The 25,292-nt window shown below is 43.9% G+C and overlaps 1 long non-coding RNA gene across 1 annotated transcript in view; it reads left to right on the top strand.

Moving 5' to 3' along the window:
- LOC116069443 overlaps nt 1-3,835 on the top strand; it is an 18,436-nt gene extending 14,601 nt beyond the window's left edge. The window contains exon 3 of the long non-coding RNA XR_004110019.1: nt 3,731-3,835. This is a non-coding gene — a long non-coding RNA (uncharacterized LOC116069443). The remainder of the gene's footprint in view (nt 1-3,730) is intronic.
- Nucleotides 3,836-25,292: the final 21,457 nt, after the last annotated feature.

Below are 25,292 nucleotides of genomic sequence, written 5' to 3' on the forward strand. Positions count from 1 at the left end.
AAACAAACACAAAACTGTAGAGATGATAGAATGACTAACAGATGCCCGGGGTTTCAGGGGAGGGATGAAGCATAGCAGACTTTTAGCGTTGCAAGAGTATTCTGTATAATACTGCAATGGCAGATAAAATTCATTATTGTAGTTTCAAAACTCATGAAACTATACAAAGAGTCAACCTTAACTCTTTAGAAAAATTTAAAGAATCATCTAGAACTTGGGGGATCCTATGAAGGGACTCAGAGTGCAACAAAAGAATTCCTATAAATATGAGCGACCACTTCACTGAAGGGGGCTGGGCTGAGGGGAGGGTGCTGACCTAAGGGAAAACATTTTTTGAGTGAATATCATCTATAGAGGCTAGAGGACATAGGCAGGCCGCTGGAAGTGATGGAGTTTCCTATGTGGGTACAGACACTGCTATGCATGTATAATGGAGTGGAATAATTGTGTAGCATGAGGTGGGAGAGAATGTTCTTAGTGTTGCAGTAGAGGTTCTTGGTTACCAAGGTGACAAGGCTAGGATGAATCACGTTAAGGACCAGAGTTGATGAATCAGTATGGACCAGTATGTGCATGTGTCAAGCTTAACACAGGTGTGGAGGGTTACACACAGAAATATTTTCAAATCCATGGATGTGTAGGGCTTAGTAAAACATATTTTCATTTGCATGCTGAGATAGACTTAAAAAAAAAACCAAAACCAGCAGCTGGGTGGTGGTGGCACAGGTCTTTAATCCCAGTGCTCAGGAGGCAGAGGCAGGCTGATCTCTGAATCCGAGGCCAACCTGGACTATAAAGTGAGTTCCAGGACAGACAGGGCTACATAGAGAAACCCTGTCTCAAATGAAACAAACAAAAATAGGCCAGTAACTGTGACAGTTTCTAGTACTAGTCCTAGTGGTTTCTGCTGCTGTTCTTCAGAAAGCCATGGGCAGTGATGGCACACACCTTTAATCCCAGCACTTGGGAGGCAGAGGCAGGTGGATTTCTGAGTTAGAGGCCAGCCTGGTCTACAGAGTGAGTTCCAGGACATCCAGAGCTACACAGAGAAACCCTGTCTCGAAAAGCCAAAAAGAAAGCCACGATTCTCTTTGAAGAAGTGGCTGACTCTAAGAGGTAATAGATAACATGAATCTGAAGCATCTTCTAGAGGAAGAAAATAATGAAATGCTTTTTTAAAAGACAGAGGAGTTGGGGAGCTGGCCAGATGTTGTGGCACACACCTTTAATACCAGCACTCCAGAGACCAAGGCAGGCAGATGTCTGTGAGTTTGAAGCCAGCATAGTGAGTTTCAGGACACTAGTGATATGAAGAGACCCTGTCTCAAAAGAAACAGGACCTGGAGAGATGGCTCAGGGGTTAAGAGCATTCCCTGCCCTTGTAGGGGACCCAGGCTCAATTCCCAGCATCTACACAGCAATTTGTAACTGCCTATAATTCCAGCCCCAGGGATTATAATAGATGTATGCTGTGTGCTACTTTATTGGGTTCTATCATCTACCGCCCTCACAACCTTCATTCCACCCCTATCTCTTCCAACTCCCAAACACCAGGTAGGAGAGAAAGAAGGCTAGAGGGGAAAGGGAGTGCTGACCTCTTTAGACTACCTCCTGCTGACTAGGGGCAAGTCCAGTCTTCCTCATCAGCATATCTCCAACCAATCTAGCAAAACAGCAAACAGCAAAAGCAGTCAATACAACAGCAAGAAACAGCAGCAGGGGGAGCAACTGCAGCAGTGATGGGGGAGCAGCAGCAGCAGGGGGAGCAGCAGCAGCAAGGGGAGCAACTGCAGCAGTGATGGGGGAGCAGCAGCAGTGGGAGCAGCAGCAGCAGTGGGAGCAGCAGTAGCAGTGGGAGCAGCAGCAGCAGGGGGAGCAGCAGCAGCAGGGGGAGCAGCAGCAGCAGGGGGAACAGCAGAGGCAAGGAGAGCTACAGCAGCAGTGATGGAAACAGCAGCGGCAGCAGGGGAAGCAGCAGCAGGGGGAGTAGCAGCAGCAAGGGGAGCAGCAGCAGGAGAAGCAACAGTAGCAGGGCGAGCAGAAGCAACGGGGAACAGCAGAGGCTGGAGGAGCTGCAGCAGCAGCAGCTGGGGGAACAGCAGCAGCAGTGACAGGAACAGCAGTGGCAATAGGGGAAGCAGCAGCAGGGGGAGCAGCAGTGGCAGCAAGGGGAGCAGCAGCCACCACAGTCCTTCATGGGGCTCTCACATTTATACCCTCTCAAGAGTCCTCAGAATGCAAACATAAACTATCTGCAAAAACTCACAACCCTCCTAGAGCAGGAAACATTCTTACTCAGTGTCAGTGGACATCTGAACCAACCCCATATCCCATTTCTGGGATTAAAACAAAAACATTCACAGAACATCACTGGGTTATAAAGAAACCAAAATTCTCACTACAAATAGATAATGAATATACAAAAAGTATAAATAATAAATAGGTAAATATATATTTATATTTGTAATATAAATAAATACATTTTAAAATCTTTAAAAACCTTTTTAAAATGTATGAGCTTGGTCATGATGGGACATACCTATAATCCACCACTTGGGAGGCCAAATCCAAAGGCCTTTCAGGTTACATGGCAACTTTGAGGCTAGTCTGAGCTACACGGAAAGACTACCTGAAAATAAAGAATAAAAAAGAAAATTTAAACATTTTATTAAAACATATTACAAGATCCAGCAGAAAAGGCTCCCAATATTGAAAACAGAAACAACGTTAACAACAACAGCAAAAGAATCAAGCAGCTCTAGAGGTATAGCTCAGTGGCAGAGTACTTACTTACCCAGCATGCAAGAGGCTGCATCTAATTCCCAGAATCTAGGAAAACAAAGAAGTGTTGGACTATGACACAAAGCCTAAAATAAATCCATCTGTGAGTGATGGTTGTAAATGAATAGAGAACAGACAAATCACTCAGGTAGATGGAGATTTTGGAGGTGCAATAGGTTAAGGATCTTAAGGTGCCAAACTGGACCTAGAATAGAAAGTTAATGATTGGTGTATAGAGAGAAGGACGGAGAATATAGCAGACCGCTGCATGGAGATGGAGTTACGCTGTCACAGGCCCAGGGGTAACTAGGGCCACAGCAGCTATCTGGAAAGACTGACAGGGAGGAGAGCACTACTGATGCCTTGACTTCAGATTTCCAAAACTGTCAGATGATAGGTTCTGGTGTTTCAGGTCTCTTGCCAGTTTGTTACAGTTGCCCCAGGGAAGGATCACCAAGAGAAGTCTAAAGTAAATTTCAAAATACCTTGGTCTCAAGGAAGGAAGCACAATGCCCTATTCGGGTATAGACAGCGCATAGTGGCTTTCATCCAAAGCATACAATAGGGAAAATGAAGGGAAACAAGGAAGTTTACACCAGAGCCCTTGACAACGAGCACTACATCAGTCTTATAGCTGGGATGTGAAGCCCTGCCCACAGGGAGCTCAGCCCACAGCGGGTGGGGTTATTTTGAGAGTTTTGGAACTTTGGGAGGCAAAGCTAGCTGAGGAAGTAATCACTGGGTGTGTATTCCTGGGGGCTATGTCTTTTCTTCAAGACAGTGTAGCCCTGGCTGTCCTGGAACTCACTCTGTAGACCAGGCTGGCCTCGAACTCAGAAATCCGCCTGCCTCTGCCTCCCAAGTGCTGGGATTAAAGGCATGTGCCACCACTGCCAGGTTTGGGGGCTATATCTTATCTTGGTTGCCTCTCTCTACTTCCTATTGATAGGCCGTGAAGTGAATAGATTCCTACTGCCATGATGTTCTGCCTTACTGCAAGCCTAGAGTCAAGGACTGTGGACCTCTGAAACCATAAACTACACAAATCTACTCCCACTCCTTAGTTGTTTTGCTCAGGTATGTTATCACAGTGGCAGTAAGTTTAACTGGAATGGCCAGGGACCAAGGCCAGCCAACATGAATAGTCAAAAATCATGGTGCTAGCCGGGCAGTGGTGGCGTACACCTTTAATCCCAGCACTTGGGAGGCAGAGGCAGGAGGATTTCTGAGTTCAAGGCCAGTCTTGTCTACAGAGTGAGTTCCAGGACAGCCAGAGCTACACAGAGAAACCCTGTCTTGAAAAACCAAAAAAACAAAACAAAACAAAAAACATAGTGCTAGCTAGGGATCTTGCTCATGAGTAGATCATTTACCAGGCATATGCAGAGCCCTTGGTTCTAGCCGAAGCACTGAATGCTCTCTCTCTCTCTCACTCTCTCTCTCTCTCTCTCTCACTCCCTTTCTCTCTCTCTCTCTCTCTCTCTCTCTCTCTCTCTCTCTCTCTCTCTCTCTCTCTCTCTCTCTCTCTCTCGCTCGCTCGCTCTCTCTCGCTCTCTCTCGCTCTCGCTCTCATACGCACACACATGAGACAGAGATGGATAGAAATTTGTTGGCAATTTTGAGACCACCTTTCCAATAACTGAGTATAGCCATGAGGAAAACGTCAAAGCATTCTACAAAAGATTACACCAGTGTTTCTCAAAACAGTCATAGGCCTGGAAAGACGACTCAGGAGTTTAGAACACATGTTATTCTTGCAGAGGACCCAGGTTGGATTCCTAGCACCCACACAGTGACCCACAAACCATCTGCTTCTCCAGTTCTAAGGGTCCAGTGCCTCCTTCTGGCCTGTGCAGTGACCACACATGCGCATGGTGCACAGACATAAGTGGAGGCACAACACTCATACATATAAAATAAATCTAAAACTAAAAAGTACCTGTCAAAATTGAGAGCTGTGTGTGGCATACGCTCATAACTTCAGCAGGAGCGCTAGGAATTCGAGGCCACCTGGGCCTTATGAAACTACACCTCAAAAAAGGCAAACCTTGACAAAACAAACTAAAGAAAGGAAAGTCAGGGGAACTGTCTAAGCCAAAGAGAAGCACAGGCAAGACAGCAGTTAAACGTGGTGAAGCAGCTTGGTAGGCCCTTGGAATAGGATAGGGATGTAGGGGTAGCTAAGGACGTCCCAATAAATCATGGACTTTGAACAACAAGGGTGCATTGGTGTTGGGTCCTGTGCTGTTGAGAACCACTGTTGATGCCAACAAAAGGGGAGCTGGGTGCAGACCTTGCAGGGCTTGCTTCTCAATTTCTGTATAAGCTAAAAGTAGTTCTAGAGTGTAAAGCACATTCTGAAAAATTAAGTAATGCAAAGGTGGAGAAACTGAAGGTCTTTATCTTCTATCCTAACGTCCCAGTCCCCAAAGGGAACCATTAATGTAGCCCGCGCAGTCGTCTCGCCAGCAAGAAGACACGTGGACACTAGGTTCCTTCTGCAGCAACGTTTATTGTCTCCATCCATAGGGAAAAAAGGGTTGAGCCCAAAATCCGCACTGCTTATATACACCACAGTGCGGCGTATCTGCCCACAGCGTGGCGTGTCTGCCCATGATTGGCTGTTCGCTCATTACCCTACTTAACGCCCTGGGATGGGCCGTGACATGGCATCTTTTTCACTCTACGCACATGCGCAAACAGGTCTCTACGCACATGCGCAAACAGTTGTTTACTAGGAGTCGACAGCGGAAGTAGGCACCATCTTGCCATGGCGAATGCCTCTCCAGCTTCACCACTCCCCACACATTAACACATCTGGTGGATGCCCAAACAGGGAAATATTTCTGAGGTGGATTATGGTAACTTATGCCTGTGATCCCAGCACTCCGGAAATGTATTCAGGAGGATTGCTACAAGGCCAAGGCCATCTGGCTCTTCATAAGCTAGTTCCATAAAGCTACCTAGTAAAACGGGGATGGGGAAACAGAGAGACACAGGGAGAAACAGTGGTGGTTTACAGTCCGCTAGTTCCTAGCTACATTGCTGCATTCATAGGACTCAGGTCATTGAACCCAGGTCCTCAGGTCGTGGATAAGGAATCCATTATCTGCTTAGTCTTCCAGAGAATGAAGTATGGATGCTCCCATTTCACAGATGTAAAGAAAATTAAAGCCCAGAGTTTGAGTATTTTACCCAAAGTCACACAGTATTTAACTTGAAAGATGATAAAATGTAATAGATATCTCCTTGGTTCTAGACCCATGCTTTTGTTGTTTGGTTGGTTGTTCAATCTTGTGGTTGTGGTTGGGGAAGAGTATGTGTGCTGTGTGCCTGTGTGTTCATCTGGGTTTAAAAGACAGAAATAGGACCCAGAGTCAAGCAGGTGCTTATGTGTACCTGTGCAAGTAGAAAAAGACAACTCCTGTGACAGTCTCAGGAGTCACCCACCTTACGGAGACAGGGTCTCTCATTGGCCTGGGGTTGGTGGATTATGCTGTGCTGTCCAGCCCACGAGCCCCAGACATCATCTTGTCTCTGTCTCCCCAGCACTGGGATTCCAAGTATTTGCTCAACTACACCCAGCTTTTATGCATGTTCTGGGGATCGCACCCAGGTTCTCAGGCTTGTTCAGTGAGCACTTTTCTCGTCCAGCTATTGCCCTGGATCATTTTTTAGTGTTTTTCCTTCCTTCTTCTTCCTTCCTCCCTTCCTTCCTTTCTTCTTTCCTCCCTCCCTTCCTTCTTTTTCTCCTTTAGTGTTGGGTTTTTTTTTTGGAGGGGGTGGCAGGTAGTTTTGGTTGGTTGTGTATGTTTCTGTCCCACCATTCTGGTCCTACAGATTGAATTCAGGGCTTCAGGCTTCCTTACAGGCACCTTTAATGTACCATGTCACCAAGACCCTTTTGCATTCAGTTCCCATGTACTAAGAATACAGGCAAGGGCCACTAGACTGAGCTTTAAGTCCAACTTTGTGATTAGTATAAGCCTGCAGAAACCACTCATAGTTCTGCTGGAAAAAAATCCTTACAAACATCTTGTCCCATTTCTTCACGTATGAAAAAATCCTCATGACCGAATGTATACCTCATGATGATTTAGTGGCCTATAAAATACTTTTGAAGTGCAAATAGTGTCTATACAAATAGACAGGTAAGTAGCCCATATACACAGAATTCATTGAGAGTCATATCCGACAATAGGCTTTGGCTGACTGACCAACACAAGGCTGTACATGCTGAGAGGAGGAGTTTTTGTTCTCTTCTTACTTTGATGAGGGGGTTTAAACAATGAATATGCATCTACTATGTTCTTGCCTACAGAAAAGCTACAAAGCTGATTATTTTGAATTTTTAAATTTTGTTTGTATGTCTATGCTCCAAGTGCATGCAGTGCCCACAATGACCAGAAGAGGGCATCAGATTCCCTGGGACTGGAGTTACAGATGGTTATAAGCCGCCATGTGAGTTCTGGAAATGGACCCAGGTCCTCTGGAAGAGCAGCCAACTCTTAACTGATGAACCATCTCTCCTGTCTCCAAGATGTTAATTTTTTTTTTTTTACAAACATTTCCAATTCAAGATACCTCCAATAAAAATATGGGTTCCCAGTCTTATGACACACTGGAGATTCTGATACCATTGAGCAAATGTCCCCCAGTACCACAGACACAGTTGAGAGACACTTTAAAACACTGCCTTCTGAGGACACAGTCTCCACTACTACTCACTGGGCGCCAATGTGAAGGCCAGGTGACTGGCATGATTATTGTTGTCTTAAATTTCTATTATGAAAAATTTCAAATATACACAAAAGCAAAAGTAAGTAAGTATATAAGTGAGCCCTGTATTTTTAAAAAATATATATGTATGGTTGTTTTGCTAATCTGTATGTCTGTGCACTGTGTGTATACTTGAGATCTACAGAGACCAGAAAATGGCATCAGATCCTTGGAACTAAAGTCCCAGACAATTGTGAGCTGACTCTTCAGGCCCTGTATTAGTTTCATAGAACATCTGCAGCAGATTACCGCAGAGCAAGCCTCTGTCCACTCATGGTTCTAGAAGCCAAAAGTTCAATGTGAAGATACCATTAGCATCACACGATGAAAAGAATCCTCCCTTGCTTCTGGTCATATAAGTGGGCTGGAGAGGTGGCTCAGACGCTAAGGAATACAGGCTACTCTTCTAGAGGACCCATGCACCCACATGGCAGCTCACAACTCTCTGTAGTTCCAGGACATCTGACACCCCCACACAGAAATACATTCAGGTAAAACACCAATGCACATAAAATAAAAGTAAGTTATTTTATTTATTTGTTTATTTTTGGTTTTTCAAGACAGAATTTCTCTGTGTAGCCCTGGCTGTCCTGGAACTCACCCTGTAGACCAAGCTGGCCTCGAACTCAGAAATCCACCTGCCTCTGCCTCCCAAGTACTGGGATTAAAGGCGTGCACCACCACTGCCCGGCAATAAGTTATTTTTTTAAAAGAAGAAAATTGTGTGTATATATATGTATGTATAATATTTTCTCTCTACAGGTTATCATTTCAATTACTTAACAGTATCGTGTTTTTTGCTTGCTTGTTTGTTGTTGCTGTTTTAAACAAAGTCTCACTAGGTAGCCCTAGTTGACCTAGAACTCACTCTGTAGACCAGGCTAGCCTTGAACTCAGAGTTCCACCTGCCTCTGCACCCCACCCATGTGTACTTGCATCTCTGATCTCTATTTTGCTTTTGAGATGCTCAGTAGGCACTTCTTGATCTTAGGATTCCAGCTTAGCATCTTGACTCCCATGGATGTTTACTGGCCTTGCTGTCATGTAGAAGGAAGGATGGCAACCCTCTGCCTTGGCCCCAGAACTCCAATGTCCATTACCTTGTAATCTGTCAGCACCTCCTGGGTGTTGCTTTTGGTGAGAGCCTGGTTCAACACTAAGCAGTCATCAAAGGCTGTGAATGCAGTGCCCAGACCTGAATGGCCAGAGCAGGGGTCTACAAACTTCTCTGGATTCTGAGCCATACTCCAGTGAGCAAAATGTGGCTGCTGGCCAGGTTGCCATCCCAGATGTCCCTTTCTTCCTCTCATAGCTCCTTAACTATATGGAGTGGGCTGTAGAGATGGCTCAGTGGTTAAGAGCACCGGCTGCTCTTCTAGAAGATGGTAGATCTGACACTGGCCTCTTTGGACACTGCACACATATGATGCACAGACACACATGCAGGCAAAGCACACATAAACATAAAATAAAAATAAAATACCTCTTAGAGCCATGAGCCAAAAATGAACTCCCCCTATAGGTTTCTTTGAGCATCAAAGTTTTATCACAGCAAAAGAAAAATAACCAATACACTCAGGTTTAGGGGCAAGACCTTGCTTCAAAGGCATAAAGAGACAGTGAGGAAGGACATACAGCGCCCTCTTCTGACCTTCATGTGGGTGCATAGGCACACACTCCTGCATTCACAGACAGGTACACACATGCACAAATAAGCAAACAAACTTTTAAAATGTGTTTTCTGTATGTACATATACATGTATGCCACACACATACAGGTGCTCATGGAGGCCAGAAGAAAGCGATGGACCTCCAGAGCTGGAGCTTCAGGTGATGTTGAGCCAGACTTTGTCCTCTGAAAGAGCAGTGAGTGCTCGTACCCACTGAGCCATTTCTCCACATTCTAAATAAATCTCTTTTAAAAGAAGATGTTGCACTGGTTGTGATGGTATATACCTTTAATCCGAGCACTCAGGATGCAGACACAAGTAGGTATCTGTGAGGTCAGCCAAGGCTACATTCGTAGCCTTGTTCACATGTGTTCACATATATGTATGTACATGTATGGGTGTATATGTGTGTGTGTGTGTGTGTACCTCTGTGCAATTTTTTAACATGTGCAGCTTCATGTAACTTCAGTCAATATACTTAACTGGAGACCACAAAGCACTACTGTGTTAAACTTTGTAGCCACACCTTCCTTACCTCCATCCCATAAGCCCTGGCAACTACTAATTTTCCCTCCACCTCTGTAATTACAAAAGTCACATAAATAGACTCATGGAGCATGCATACTTTTGAAGTTGAACTTTATTATTATTATTATTACTCAGCATGCCTTTTCTAAGGCTCATCCAAATTACTGTGTGTATACGATTAGGGCTTATATTTTATTTTTTATATTTTATTTGTTTATTTATTTTTGCTATAGTGAGTAGGGGGTTCGTGGTTTGGATGTATCATATACATTGGAGGAGTGTCCAGTTTGGGTCTGTTATAAATAAAGCTGCTATAAACTTTTTTTATTGATTTAAGTCTTATTGAATTATGATGAGAAAAGATACATAATTTCAATTTATCTGAATTTGTTAACATTTAAAAACATAATTTTTTAAGATTTATTTTATTTATTTTATGTGTATGAGTACACTGTAGCTGTACAGATGGCCGTGAGCCCAGAAGAGGGCATCAGATCTCATTACAGGTGGTTGTGAGCCACCATGTGGTTGCTGGGATCCAAACTCAAGAACTTCAGAAGAGCAGTCAGTGCTTTTACCCGCTGAGCCACCTTGCCAGCCCTAAAAACATATTTTAAGTAAATGAATTGCATCATATTCTTCTTTCCCTTTTGAACCCCAACTCCTCCCAGAGATCCCCCTTTAATACCTGCCAGATCTTTCTTTTTTATTTTATTTTATCATATTCTTTAAAATTTATGAAGTATTGTAACAATAAAAATGAGTATTATAAAAGTTGTTTGATATAAAACAACAACCAATTGAACAGTCTTATATAGATGCTTGTCTACAGCAATACTGAAAATACATATGTTTTTCTCAATATAAATTTTAAATAACTCCAAACATATTAACTGTATGATATTTTAAAATAATAGTGATATAAGTAGATGAAATCTTTTTGTTTGTTTGTTTGTTTGTTTTGGTTTTAGTAGAGCTTAAAATCTTGGCTCTTACTGTGGTACAAACCCAAAATAAGAACAATTTTTAGACATAGGAGTTCATTGTAATAAGGCTGAACTTCAATGACCCTCACATCACCAAAGAATTTTACCTCCATAGTAGCTAAGCTAAGAGTTGACAGTTCTGCTGCACCAAGGAATGTAGGCACAATTTTTGGATACAGATTTCCTGCTATGGTCAAAGCTATTTGACTTGAGTGATTGTCTTCATTCTCAGTCCACAGGGAACAGGTTACATTCATTTAAGAAATGGTGTGTGTCTGGGCTGGAGAGACAGCTCAGTGATTAAGAGCATTGACTGCTCTTCCAGAGATCCTGAGTTCAAATCCCAGCAATCACACGGTGGCTCACAACCATCTGTAATGAGATTGGATATCCTCTTCTGGTGCGTCTGAAGACAGCTACAGTGTACTTACATATAATAAATAAATAAATCTTAAAAAAAAAAGAAATGGTATGTGTTTTAAGATGATCTATTCATCAAGTCATTCATCAACTGTTTCAGTGAACAATGGTTCTGCTTGGAGGGTGGCACAGACATTAGGTGAGGGTAAGAATCTGGTTCATTGGCTGTGATGATTTTGAAAAGCATTCATCTCAGAAAAAGAGTAACTTATAAAGTCCTCTTCAAAATTGATACAATAATTATAAATATCAAGCAAAGCATTCAGTCCCACTCTTTGTTGTTCTCTTACAAGCCACTTCCCAAATTGTCTACATTTCTTTTGGCTGTATAAATAATTTTGAAATATGTAAGCTGTTCTGAAAACCATAGTATAGTGTAAAAACATCAAATAAACAATCCTACTAATAGAGAGACTGAGATAAGAGAAGTATGATTTCAAGATCATTATGTGGTATACAGCAAGGCACTGTCATGTACAAACAAGCAGAAAGTGATATGGATTGTACAATATTGGACCTATTTGTCCAATTACCATATTAGAGAGACCACTGGATGACAGACAACAAATTCCTAATTCCTCATATTTTTGAATTTCAATTGATTAGGATATGTTGGTAATATTAATTTTCATATTAAGAGATAAGGAAAAGTTATTATTTTTTGTTAGAGGTGGAATTATGTTTGTGTGGGTTTGTTGAAAGATTACTTTCTTGCTTCTAGGGTGTAGTTTTGTTCCTTATGTTGGTATTTTCCATCTATTATCCTTTTTAGGGCTGGATTTGTGGAAAGATATTGTGTACATTTGGTTTTGTCATGGAATATCTTGTTTTCTCCATCTATGGTAATTGAGACTTTTGCTGGGTATAGTAACCTGGGCTGGCATTTGTTTTCTTTTAGGGTCTGTGTGAAATCTGCCCAGGATCTTCTAGCTTTCATAGTCTCTGGTGAGAAGGCTGGTGTAATTCTGATAGTCCTGCCTTTATATGTTACTTGACCTTTTTCCCTTACTGCTTTTAAAATTCTTTCTTTGTTTAGTGCATTTGGTGTTTTTATTATTATGTGATGGGAGGAATTTCTTTTCTGGTCTAGTCTATTTGGAGTTCTGTAGGCTACTTGTATATTCATGGGCATCTCTTTCTTTGTTTTGGTTTTGTTTTTTTTTTGAGACAGGGCTTCTCTGTGTAGTCCTGGCTGTCCTGGAACTCACTCTGTAGACCAGGCTGGCCTCAAACTCAGAAATCCGCCTGGCTCTGCCTCCCAAGTGCTGGGATTAAAGGCGTACGCCACCACCGCCCAACTGGCATCTCTTTCTTTAGGTTAGGGAACTTTCTTCTATAATTTTGTTGAAGATATTTACTGGCCCATCACCTTGGAAATCTTTACTCTCTTCTATACCTATTATCCTTAGGTTTGGTCTTCTCATTGTGTCCTCCTATCAACCCTGGAGGCACATTTCTCCTCAATACTGTTTAGTGTTATTACTATTGCATTAGCCATCTCATTAATCAATACACAGCATTAAAACTGTAGTCTTCATTTGATTTTCTCTAGTAGCTGGTGACCTTGAACACCCTGCCTGTACCTTTGGATGAACTGTTTGTGAATTTTCTATTGGGTTGTTTGGTGTTTAGTGTGCAGTTGTTTGTCTTTAATTATGTGGCTTTGTGTATGGGGAATAGAGGGGTGTGTGCATAAGTGCAGGTGCTCAGTGAGGCCAGAGGTCAGAGGAGGTCATCAGCTTCCCTGGAGCTGGAGTTTTGGGTGGTATGAGCCTCCTGATGGGGCTGAGAACTGAACTATGGTCCTCTGGAAAAGCACTTTGTGGTTTGTTTTTTTTTTTGGGAGGGGTTGTTTTGTTTTGTTTTAGTTTTTTCAAGACAGGGTTTCTCTGTGTAGCCCTGACTGTCCTGGAGCTCATTCAGTAGACCAGGCTGGCCTCAAACTCAGAAATCTGCCTGCCTCTGCCTCCCAAGTGCTGGGATTAAAAGCATGCGCCACCACCGCCCAGCTCGCACTTTGTGTTCTTAAGAGATACTAAGCAATCTCTCCAGATGTTTAAATGGACAATTGTGAAAATAATTTTTTTTGTCTTGAGGAAGGGGTGCCTTTGTGCATGAGTATAGAGACTAGAACAGCATGTGGGGTTTATCACATACCCTCATTCCCTTGAGATACGGTTCTCACTGGACTTAAAGCCTTTTCTACTAACTAGGCCATTGGCCAGCAAGCTCTGAAAGAACTGTCTGCTGCTGCCCACTAGTGCTGGAATTACAAACTTGCACAAAGCCCTGCCCTGCTTTTTATACCTGATATTCTAATTCACACCCTCATTTGACAGAGGCACACTCTTGCCCTCTGTGGTGGTTTGAATAGGTTTGGCCCCCATAGATTGATGTGTTTCAATGCTTAGCCATAGGTAGTGGCACTATTAGAGGGTGTGGCCTTACTAGAAGAGGTGTGGCCTTACTGGAGTAGGTGTGACCTCACTGGAGGATGTGTGTCACTGTGTACGCTGGCTTTGAGGTTGCCTATGAGGCTCTGTCCAATGGGGAGGATAGTTTTTCTTCCTGGCTACCTGTGGAAGGTAGTTTCCCTTGCTGCCTGCAGATCAAGATGTAGAACTCTCACCTCCTCCAGCACTGTGTCTGCCTGCACACTGCCATGCTTCCCACCATGATGATAATGGACTGAACCTCTGAACCTGTAAGCCAGCCCCAATTAAATGTTATTCCTTATAAGAGTTGCCTTGGTCATGGTGTCTCTTCACAGCAATGAAACCCTAAAACACCCTCTGAGCCACATCCCAGCCCCTGAAAACTCTTTCTATTATAGATACCACTCCTCTGTCAGATATGTGACTTACAAATCATTTTCCCCAGCCCACAATTTTTTCTTTTCATTCCTTCATTATTCATGCACACAGAGTTTTAAATTCTAGTAAGTTCAACCTCAGAGTGTCTCCTTGTATGAGCCATACACTGCTGGTGTCACACCAAGTGACCAGTCCCTCATCCCAATATGTCCTCCACATTTCCCCAGAGCTTTTATGGGTTTGCTTTGTATATAAAAAGCCCGTGATCCTTTTAATAATTTTATGGGCTTTTAACTTTAGGGTCTGACTCTTCTTTTTCATTTTGGTTGGCAACATTTCTTGGAAAAAAAAAAAACTCTCTCTACTGTGGACTTGATTTTGTTCCTTTGTTAAAAAAAACAAACTGGCCACAAGGTGGAGAGGTAGCCCAGTGGGCAAATCACTTACTGTGCAAATCTGACAACTAGGGTTCAAACCCTGAAACCTACATAAAGGTGGAAGAAGGGAGTTAGGTCATGAAATTGTCTTCTCATCTCTTACTTGCTCTATGGTGTGGGTGCACCACTCCATGCATTCCTCCTCTCTCTCTCTCTCTCTCTCTTTCTCTCTCTCTCTCTCTCTATCTCTTTCTCTCTGTCTCTCTCTGTCTGTCTGTCTGTCTCTTTCTCTTTCTCTCTGTCTCTGTCTGTCTCTCTGTCTTTCTCTGTCTTTCCCTCTGCCTCCTGTCTCTCTCTCTCTCTCTGTCTCTCTCTCTCTCTCTCTCTCTCTCACACACACACACATACACACACACACACACACACTCACTCACACACTCACACATATCCTTGCTTGCCTTTCATGGATTTTATCTCTTGTAGCAAGAGGAGGGGTACAGGAGCTGGGTTGGGGTTCAGTATAAAGTGCATGCTTAACTTAACATGGAAATTCCAGGACCACCAAAGTGTCCATCAGGTATATTTGTGTTGCTGCGCTCCCAGATCTCCATTTGTCCCATTGTCTCATCAGTTCCTTCAGGGCCATATGGTCAGCCTTGACTCCTCCTATTTATTTGTCAGATACCTTCGGCTCCTGTGGTGCCCTGAACTTACAGATAAGTTAGCCAGTCCTGCAACAATGAAAGAAAGCTTACTGGGTTTTGATAGGACTTTTGTTAGAGACAGATGTGAAGGTACAGAGGAGGGACTACTGTCTTGAGTCTTCCAATCCAGGATCATGGAATGTCTGTCCATCTTTCACTTTCTTCCTCAAAAGGTAGTAATTTTCACCAGAGGAATATTGATTTTTAACAAGGTTTATACCAAAGTATATCGTATGTATGTTATGTACACATGCACACATGTAAAACAAGGGTATGCATGTGTGTGCGTGTGTGTAAGTGTGAGTGTGATGTGTGTGTGGAAGCCAGGGGTTAAAAGCCTTTAAATAAGGCTTTCCATCTTATTTAAAGAACAGAATAAAGAGCTGTCCTTTAAAACAATTAACTGTTTTACTTTATGTATAACAATCCAGTTTACATATCAGATAACACTATAATAGAGAAATTTGTATAATTTGAGAAGATGAAGGGACATTGATTGATTGATTGATTGATTGATTGATTGATTGAGACAGGGTCTCACTATGCAGCCCAACCCATTCTAGAACTGGTTGTGTAGATCAGGTGGCTACTGCCACCTCCCATATCACTCCTGCCCTCGCTCTCTTCTCAAATAGAGTCTCACTATGTAGCCTAGTCTAGAACTCTCCATATAGACCAGGCTGGACTTAAACTCATAAAGGTCTACCTGCCTCAACCTCTTGAGTCCTGGGGTTAAAGGTCTGTGCCACCACACCTGGCTCTGGCTCATTTTTAAAGACAATAGTGTGCAGGATAGTTTTATGTCAACTTGACACAAGCTAAAGTCATCAGGGAGGACAGAGCCTCAATTAAGAAAATGCCTCCATAAATTCAGGTTGTAGGTAAGCCTGTAGGGTATTCTCTTAATTAGTGGTTGATGGGGAGGGCCTGGGTTCCACAGGAAAGCAGGCTGGCAGTTGGTGGTGACACATACCTTAAATCCCAGCAGTAGGGAAACAGGCAGGAGGGAATCTGTGAGTTCAAGGCTAGCCTGGTCTACAGAATGAGATCCAAGACAGCTAGGGCTACACAGAGGAATCCTGTATTGAAAAGCCAAAAAAATCGAGGCCAGCCTGGTCTACAGAGTGAATTCCAAGGCAGCCAGAACTACACAGAGAAACACTGTCTCAGAAAAACAAAACAACAATAACAACAAAAGAGCCAAAAGGAAAAAAAGAAAAGACAAATCAAGCAGGCTGAGCACATAGGAAGCAAGCCAGTAAGCAGCATGTTTCATGGCCTCTGGCCTCTGCGTCAGCTTCTGCCTCCAGGTTCCTGCCCTACTTGAGTTCCTGCCCTGACTGTCTTTGATTATGAACTGTGATGTGGAAGCATAAATTGAATAAACCCTTTCCTCCCCAAATGGCCTTGGTCATGGGGTTTCATCACAGCAGTGGTAGCCCTAACTAAGACAGACAGTGAAGTCTATTGACTTTCAAATAATTAACTTACATACCTGAAATAAACCTCAGTTGGTCTTCCTATACTTTGTTGTATCCAATTTGGCAAAATTCTGAGGAGTTTTGAATTTTTTTTATATTTATTTAATGTGGGTGTGGGTGGAGGGTGGGTGTCACACACACTTGTGTGCCACAGCACACATGTGAAGGTCAGGAGACAGCTTATGAGAACCAGTTTTCTCTTTCTACTGTGTGGATTCTGGGGAATCAAACTCAACTCACCAGGCTTGACAGCAAGAACCTTAACCCTGTGGGTGCTGGGAATCGAACCCTGGTCTTCCAGAAGAGCAGCCAGTGTCCTTGACTACTGAGTCATCTCTCCAGCCCTGACTGAGGCTTTTGATTAACATACTTCTCAATTCTGTATGTTCTACTTTATTCTTTTTAATAATTAGTATTTCTTTGCTGAAATTTTACCATTTTTATACTCATTCATAGTTACTCCTTAGCGTCTTTATGATGGATACTTTGGCATCTGTCTCAGACCCAGATGTGGTGATGCACTCTTTTAATCCCAGGACTTGGGGGGAAAGGCAGGAGAATCTCTGTGAATTCCAGGCTAGCCAGTGAGACCTTGTGTCCAAAGAAGGGGAGAGACTGGGGTATATAGCTCAAAAAGTAGAATTCTTGCCTAGAATGCACAGGCCATGGTTTTGAGCCCCCCAGAATTGCATATTCCAGAATGGTGGCACATGCCTATAAGCCCAGAACTAAGAAGGTAGAAGCTGGAGGATCTAGTTAAGGTCATTATCAACTTAGGAGAAAGCTTGAGGCTAGCCTGGAGACATGAAACCCTGTCTAAAACAAACCAAGCAAACTAACATGTTGTAAATGCTGGAAACACTCTGGGATAGGTCTTCAATGCTGCTATTTTTCCACACAGTAGGTGAAAACCTTGATAAGCCCCGTGCTACTCTTTTATCAGGTACAGCAGCTGAGAGCACTGCTGTGCCTCCACAGGCAGTGGGTTTCAATCGGTGAGTTGCAACCCCTTTACAGGTCACATACCAGATATCTTGTCTATCAGATATTTATTTACATTACGATTCACAGCAAAATTACAGTTATGAGATAGCAATAAAATAATGTGATGGAACTGCATCAAAGGATGAGGAACTGCATCAAAGGTTTGCAGCGTTGGGAAGAACCCCTGCTCTAGTGCAAATGCTTGTTTACAAACGCTGTGACTGATGACCCCTGGTTCGGGCATCCACTGACACGTGACACCGCCGTCTGCCTCCGCCCTGTTTACTGCTCTGCCCACATTACACCTGGATCTGCTGCGCATTACACACCCACGTGACAGCACCTGCTTACCTGCTGCCTTACCGTGCTTGCTCTGTTACCTGCTCCATCCCTTATACAATTTATGTGGGTATATTTATATGTGTGCATGTTTGTGTGTGAGCAGGTGAATGTGTGGAGGCTGGAAAACAACCTCTGGTATCATTTTTCAGGTATCATATCTTTTTTTGAAGCTGTGTCTCTCCATGGGAGTCTGGAACATTGTCGTATCAGCTAGGCTGGCCGGCCAGTGAGCCCCAGAGAGCTGCTTGTTTTTCTCCCCACAGTACTGGAACTAAAAGTGCAGACCACCACTCTAGTTCTGGGATCAAACTCTGGTCCTTATGCTGATATGGCAGGCAAGCATTTTACCAGCTGGGCTATCTCCCAGCACTGCCCCTCCCCCTCTTTGAGAAAGGGTCTCACTTCGTAGCCCTGGCTGGCCTCAAATTCACTACCCTCCTATTTTCAGCCTTCTGAAGCTGGGTCACAGTTGTGTGCCACAGTTAATTGTCACTAACACAATGCCACACTTCAGTGATTACCAGTTTTCTCAAGTCCAGGCTTACCTGTGTATACAGCTCCACCAGACTGATACAGTCTGCTGGGGTCCACTGGTCGGGGAAGGAGGATTCTGAGACTGCCGTTTCCAGTCCCATGACCAGCAGTCAGGTCTCCTCTCATCTCTGGCTCCTGCCTCATGCCTGCTTGTCTGGCAAGAGGCCCTGGCCACACCTCTGACAGTTGCCAGCATATTTCCTACACTCTGCACATTTTTGTGGAATTTCCCCCTTCATTTCCATGTCACTCTGGAAGGAAAATAGACTAGAGAACGCCATGTACATTCACAGCCTATGTGTGGTGTTCTGTGCACAGTCTCCTCTGCCACCATTTTGGCAGTTGAGTGAGGCAGAAATGTCTCCCTGTTTTCTCTCTTTTTTTTTTTTTTTAAAAAAAAGCATTTACTTTATTTTAGTGTGGTATGAGTGAGTGAGTGTGTGTGTATGTGTGTGTGTGTGTGTGTGTGTATGTGGGAGGTGTGTGAGTGTGCTTGTGTGTGTGCTTGTGCATGAGTGTGTGTAAGCGGTGTGGAGCATGGGATGGTATGCAGGCTCATATGATCCACAGTCCATCTGTGAAGGCAGAGGACTACTTGGAGGAGTCTCTCCAGCCACCATGTGGGTTACAGAGATTGAACTAGGTCTTCAGCCCTAGCAGCAAGTACCTTTACTTGCTGGGCCATCTTGCCATCTTTCCATCCCTGAAGCTGACTTTTAAACTAGTAGTAGCTGGCTCTGTGGGTGGCCTGTTCAAGAACTACTGGGGGAAGATGGTACCCTTGAGTCTGGTGCTGAGGAAAGAGGAAGAGCTGAGCTGAGGGTCCCCAACCTAAATTCAGCATCCAGATAGGCCTCTCCCCTCTGTGCCTGCCCTTCTCCATGAGACAGTCCTACAGGGCAACACACAGAGGCAGACCCATTCTTCTGCTTCCACACTGGATGTTCACACTCGGCTCACACTTTCACTGCATGCTCCCAACTGATCTGAGATCTATGCAGACATTCCCCTCCCCTCTCTTTCCCTTCTCCCTTCCTTCCCTCCTCCTCTCTCTTTCCCTCCCTTCCCTTCTCTCCTTCCCTCTCCCTCTCTTCCTTCCTCCCTCCCTCCCTCCCTTTCTCCCCCCTTTTCTCTCCCCCTCCTTCTCCCTCCTCCCCCAGTGCTCCCCAAGCGGAATAAGATCTTTAGACACACAAACATATACTTCCCTCCTTTCTCCCCTCCTGCCCCCTCGACCTCCCCCAGTGTTTCCTAACTGAGCTAAGATCTGTGGAGACATACATACCTCACTAGAGTCATCTCATAAAAGCTGCTGAGCACATTCTCAGAGTGGGGTTCCTCCTATTGCATCAGAATCATTCCAGTGTTGGTTAAAGTTATTGGGCTGTAGCCCAACTCTAGGCAGGGCCAGGAGTCAACAATGTAGCAGTTTACAGAATCACCCACATGCGGGTAGTAGAAGGCAATTCCCTCCACAATCTGGTCTTCTCAGAACAGATTCTTGTGTCTCCTCCAGTGTGGGTTCCACCATCACCTCTACACGAAGCTTCCTTGATTCATCCACAAAGAATTCATTGTCTCACTTCACATTCCTCAGTACCCACCCTGGACTCTGCATGTGGAAGATGCTTGTATTCAAAAATAAAAACAAGGGGCAGGGGAGATGGCTTAGCTGGAAAGTACCTGCCAGGCAAGCACAAGAACCTGAGTTCAGAAAGTCACACCCACATAGAAAGCCAGGCATGGCTTGTAACCTCAGCTGGGGACAGGGATGGCTGATAGGCTGATCTCAGGAACTCATTGGTCTGCCAGCCTATCCTCGTAGATAAGCATTGGGGTTTAACAAGAGACTTTGCTTAAAAAAAGAAAGAGAGAGAGAAAGGGAAGAAGGGAGGGAGGGAGGGAGAGAGAGAGAGAGAGAGAGAGAGAGAGAGAGAGAGAGAGAAAGGAAGAAAGACTAACCATCCTACTAGAGACACTTGCTCTTTGCTCGCCGATGTTCCTAGCTGCTCTATTCATAATAGCCAGAAACCAGAACCAGCCCAGACATCCCTCAACAGGTGGCTACATAGTGAAAAGAATGTATAGTCACACAACCGAACATTGTTCAACTGTTAAGGAAAACAGGATTATGAAATTTGCAAGTAAATGGATGAAGATGGAAAAAAAAAATCCTGAGTGAGAGAACCCAACCCCCCCGAAATAAATGTCATATGTTTTCTCTTACATGTGGATGTTATCTTTTAAGCCTTCGATATGTGTGCTACAATTCAAATAACCACAGAGGTTAGGCACCTGGTAGGGACCAGGCGGGAGGAGAGGATCCCCTAAGGAAGGGGAAATAGAAGTAGTGGTGCGGAAAAGCAAAGGAGAAACTAAAACAAGAGTTAGGAAGGGAGGGGGAAATGGAAGAGAAAGGTAGAGTGGGAAAGCAGGGAGAGACGAGCTAACACTGAAGGCCGTTTGAAAAACCATATGGACACCTGCTGCTACAGAAGATCCTAAAATATATACATATATGAAAGGAATCAAAGTAATTACCAACTAATAAGGGAGGCGGTGCCCTGACTAGACATGTTATGCTTCCAAATAAAACCTCCAGAGCCAGGAATGGGTTACATCTTATTGAATCCTTGGCCAAGGGGGAGGCCCATGGAAACCCCCAAATATCACAGGCTATTGACAAGATTGTTGATTGCTCCCTATAATGTGATAGTAAGGCCCCGATGCTAAAGATAGCATTTATATATGTCATCAGACACAGAAGAGTCAAGCTGGTGCCCAACCAGAAGCTTCACCCCGACTGAGTAGGATTCATGGTGCTGGAATGTACTTTGTACATGACTGGAGGAGACAAGAAATCATCAATAGCACCCAGCTACAAATCCTGGGACCTACACTAGTGACCTACCAGCAGGATAGACCCTTACAATAGTGGCCCAAATGTTTTGGGAGTTACCAACCACTTTTTGCTTGGATTTAAGGCCCACTCAATGAGATGGAACTCATCCCTGACATGCTAAAGTGGCCAAGAACCTGAGACCAAATGGGTCATGGCCTAGGGGAAAACCCAATACTATTATTCTGCTAAAGGAACACAGACATGAAGTGTTCATGACATACTGCTATACCATACATCAGTACCTCATTCAACCTTCATGAGAAAGGCTTTTTCTTAATGGAGATGCTAATTAATACAGAGACCCACAACTGGACAATATACAGGGTGAGAGACATTGTAGCCCTCAGTCCTAAATTGGAATAGCTTCAACAAAGCTCTTCCCTCAAGCCCCAAAGATCTATTCTGAAGAGAAGACATAAAGGTTGTAAGAGCCAGAGGTGATGGATGATCCCAAAGAAACAGTGTCTTCTAGACACAACAGGACTGACGCAGAAGCTGTGGCAGCATGCACAGGGCCTGCACAGGTTCAAGCCTGATGAGATCCCAGCACTGAGAGAGGAAGTGGATGAGTAGACGGGACCTGGACGTGAGCTTGTACCCCTAACCAAGACGCTAGCTGCAACTGACGCCTGCTGGCAGAGGGAAAACTAGTGTTATCTAATGGAGTTTCAGTGGACATATTAACCACAGCTCAGGGCAAGCCCCATGCCCAGGAGTAGTTACTCAATAAAAAACAATCTCAGTGGTATTTTGTAGACTTTGGACCTCATTTTGCTTTGTTTGAGCAGTGTGTATCTGTGTATGTGTGTGTGCCTGTGTGTCTGTGTGTGTGTGTCTGTGTCCTATCAGTCTTTTGCTCCTTTATATTTTTGTTTTTCTTGTTTTGTTGTTGTGTTTTTTATTTATAGAAAGAAGAACATAAAGCTGGGTGGGGAAGAAGTTTATTTATTATTTGTTGAGACAGGTTCTTTCTATGTAGCCCTGGTTGTCTTGGAACTTGCTGTGTAGATCAGGCTGGCCTTGAACTCACAGAGATCCTCCTGCCTCTGCCTCCCCGCCCCCCAAGTGCTGGGATTAGAGGCATGAGCTCCCCGATTTATTTTTATTACACATGCATCAGTTCTAGACTTTTTTTTCAATGCTGGGGATCAAGTTTCTAATCACTTAACCCACACCCCACACCTCCCCCTCTTTAATGTACTTGCTTTTTGCTTCTTCTCTGGGAAGGTAACAGTCAGAGATGAGAGACATTTTTTTGTAGTCTAGGTCAGCAGGCCTTAACCATGGTTGATTTTCCCTTATAGGGAACATTTGATAATGTGTGGAGATGTTTGGAATTGTTGCCACTGGGGAGGGGCGGGCTAATAGCATTCACTAGCAGAGGCCCGGAGTCCAGCCCTAAGTGACAATAGCAACTAACAATAGCCCTAAGTGACAATAGCATTTGGCAGTCCACCCTGGCCTAGGCTGTCACCTGGGCAGTTACTTGAGTCTCAAAACCAAACGCATCTGCAGCAGGAACGAAAGAAACGCTGGGTCGAACAATAAAGCTTGAAAGAGCCTAAGTCTTCACACTGTACTTCTGGAAGCCTCCAGCTACAGGGTGGGGCTTCAAGAATTCTGCACTCCGTGAGGAATTTCCAGATAAATGCAGATGTAAACTGTGGGCCTAGAATTTATGTTTTATACAGTGAGGCTCTAGTCAAATGTGCTGACAAATCCTACTTCTTTTTTTTTTTTTTTTTTTTTTTTTTTTTTTTTTGCTTTTCTCAAGACAGGGTTTCTCTGTGTAGCCCTAGCTGTCCTGGAACTCATTCTGTAAACCAGGCTGGCCTCGAACTCAGAAATCCACCTGCCTCTGCCTCCCAAGTGCTGGGGTTAAAGGCGTGTGCCACCATCGCACTTCTTTTTTTAAAAAAAAAATTTAATTAAGAAAATAAAACCAAGAAAGCACTAGTTCATAGCTACTCTGCTTTTAATTATTTTTATTTTTTCCACCATTGGGACAGCCTGTGTCCAAAACAGCCAAGGCCTTTTGATATCACAGAAAGCCAGACCTGGGTCTCATGGGTATATAGTCAGGTCTTGGCCTTTTGGCTCTGTGATTCTTTGAAGACAAAACTCAGAAGCAAGATGACGTGACGTGGCTTTTACCAGCCCAGACCCAGAGCCAGGCTTCTGTAGTGTCCCTCAGTTCTGCATCTGGCCAGCTGTGTGGTCCTGGAAAGCCACTTAACCCCTTTGAGCCTCACATCCCCCAAAGGATCTATAAAATGAAGATAATAATAGTACTAACCTCACAGGGCTGTGATGTAAATGAAAGAGTTAGTATTTAAAAAATGTTTGGAACACTGTCAGGCAGCATAGTAAATGCTATATATAGGGTGGTGGCCATCTCGCCCTGGTTTGCCTGGAACCCTGGCTTGAGACTGAAAGTCCAGCATCTCCAGGAATCTCCCTGTACTTGGTATAGCTCTACATATCTCTAACCCCAGCACTTGGAAGGGAGTGAAAGGCCATCCCTGTGGGTATCTGAGTTGAGGTCAGCAGGGTCTACATGGCAAATTCCTGGACAGCCAGGGCTACGCAGTGAGACCCTGTACTAAAAACACAGATAACAACAACAAAATAAGTCCTGCAGTCTGAAGAGCAGGACTAGTGTTCATTTTAGTTATATGTGTGTGACTTTTCTTTTTCTTTTTTTTTCTTGGTTTTTCTTTTTTTTTTTTTTAAGGTTTTTATTTGTTTATTATACGTATACAATGTAGCTGTCTTCAGACCCTCCAGAAGAGGAAGTCAAATCTCTCATTACGGATGGTTGTGAACCACCATGTGGTTGCTGGAATTTGAACTCAGGACCTTCGGAAAAGCAGTCAGTGCTCTTAACCGCTGAGCCATCTCTCCAGCCCCCTTTTCTTGGTTTTTCGAGACAGGGTTTCTCTGTATAGCCCTGGCTGTCCTGGAACTCACTCTGCAGACCAAGCTGGCCTTGAACTCAGAAACTGTCTCTGCCTCCCAAGTGCTGGAACTAAAGGTGCACACCACCACTGCCTGGCTGGAGTGTGATTTTTCTAAAACAAAAGAGAAACCTTTTAGGCTGAGGGTGTCATTCTGTGGTTTAACCTTTGGCCAAGCATACATGAAGTTCTGTGCCCAGTACCAGAAATACTAACAGTACTGAGGAGTATGTGCATGTATGTGTGCACTGCGCACATGTGTACATACACCCACGTACATACACACGTATACATACAAAGTTACACACACCCACACACATATACATTTTTCTTATTGTTTTGAGACAGGGTCTTACTATGTAACTCTAGCTGTCCTTGAATTCACTCTGTAGACTCAACTGACCTCAAATTCACAGAGATCCTCTGGCCTCTGCCCTTGAGTGCTGGGATTAACCATTTCCAGTTAAAATTAATTAAAAAATTAAAACAAGGCAGACAGGCGAATTTCTGAGTTCGAGGCCAGCCTGGTCTACAGAGTGAGTTCCAGGACAGCCAGAGCTATACAGAGAAACCCTGTCTCGAAAAACCAAAAAAAAAAAAAAAAAAAAAAAAAAAAAAAACCAAAAACAAAACAAAACCTTAGGTGTTTGGTTAACACAATAGGTATTACATTAGTCTCATAAAAACATATCTTTGGGGAGGTAGTATTTGGGGGGTTAGTACTTGGGGGTATAGAATTTAGGGGAATTGAAAGTCACTCATCAGGACTGGCGAGATGGCTCAGCGGGTAAGAGCACTGACTGCTCTTCCGAAGGTCCTGAGTTCGGATCCCAGCAACCACACGGTAGCTCACAACTACCTGTGATGAGATTGGACGCTCTTTTCTGGTGCATCTGAAGACAGCTACAGTGAATTACGCTGGAGCGAGCGGGGCCGGAGGGAGCTGGGCTGGAGAGCAGCCACATACATGATGGCTCATGGACATCTGTACAAGTACAATGTACTCATACACATAAAATAAATAAAATAAATCT

This window comes from Mastomys coucha, unplaced genomic scaffold (genome assembly GCF_008632895.1).
Source record: "Mastomys coucha isolate ucsf_1 unplaced genomic scaffold, UCSF_Mcou_1 pScaffold22, whole genome shotgun sequence".
Taxonomy (NCBI): domain Eukaryota; kingdom Metazoa; phylum Chordata; class Mammalia; order Rodentia; family Muridae; genus Mastomys; species Mastomys coucha.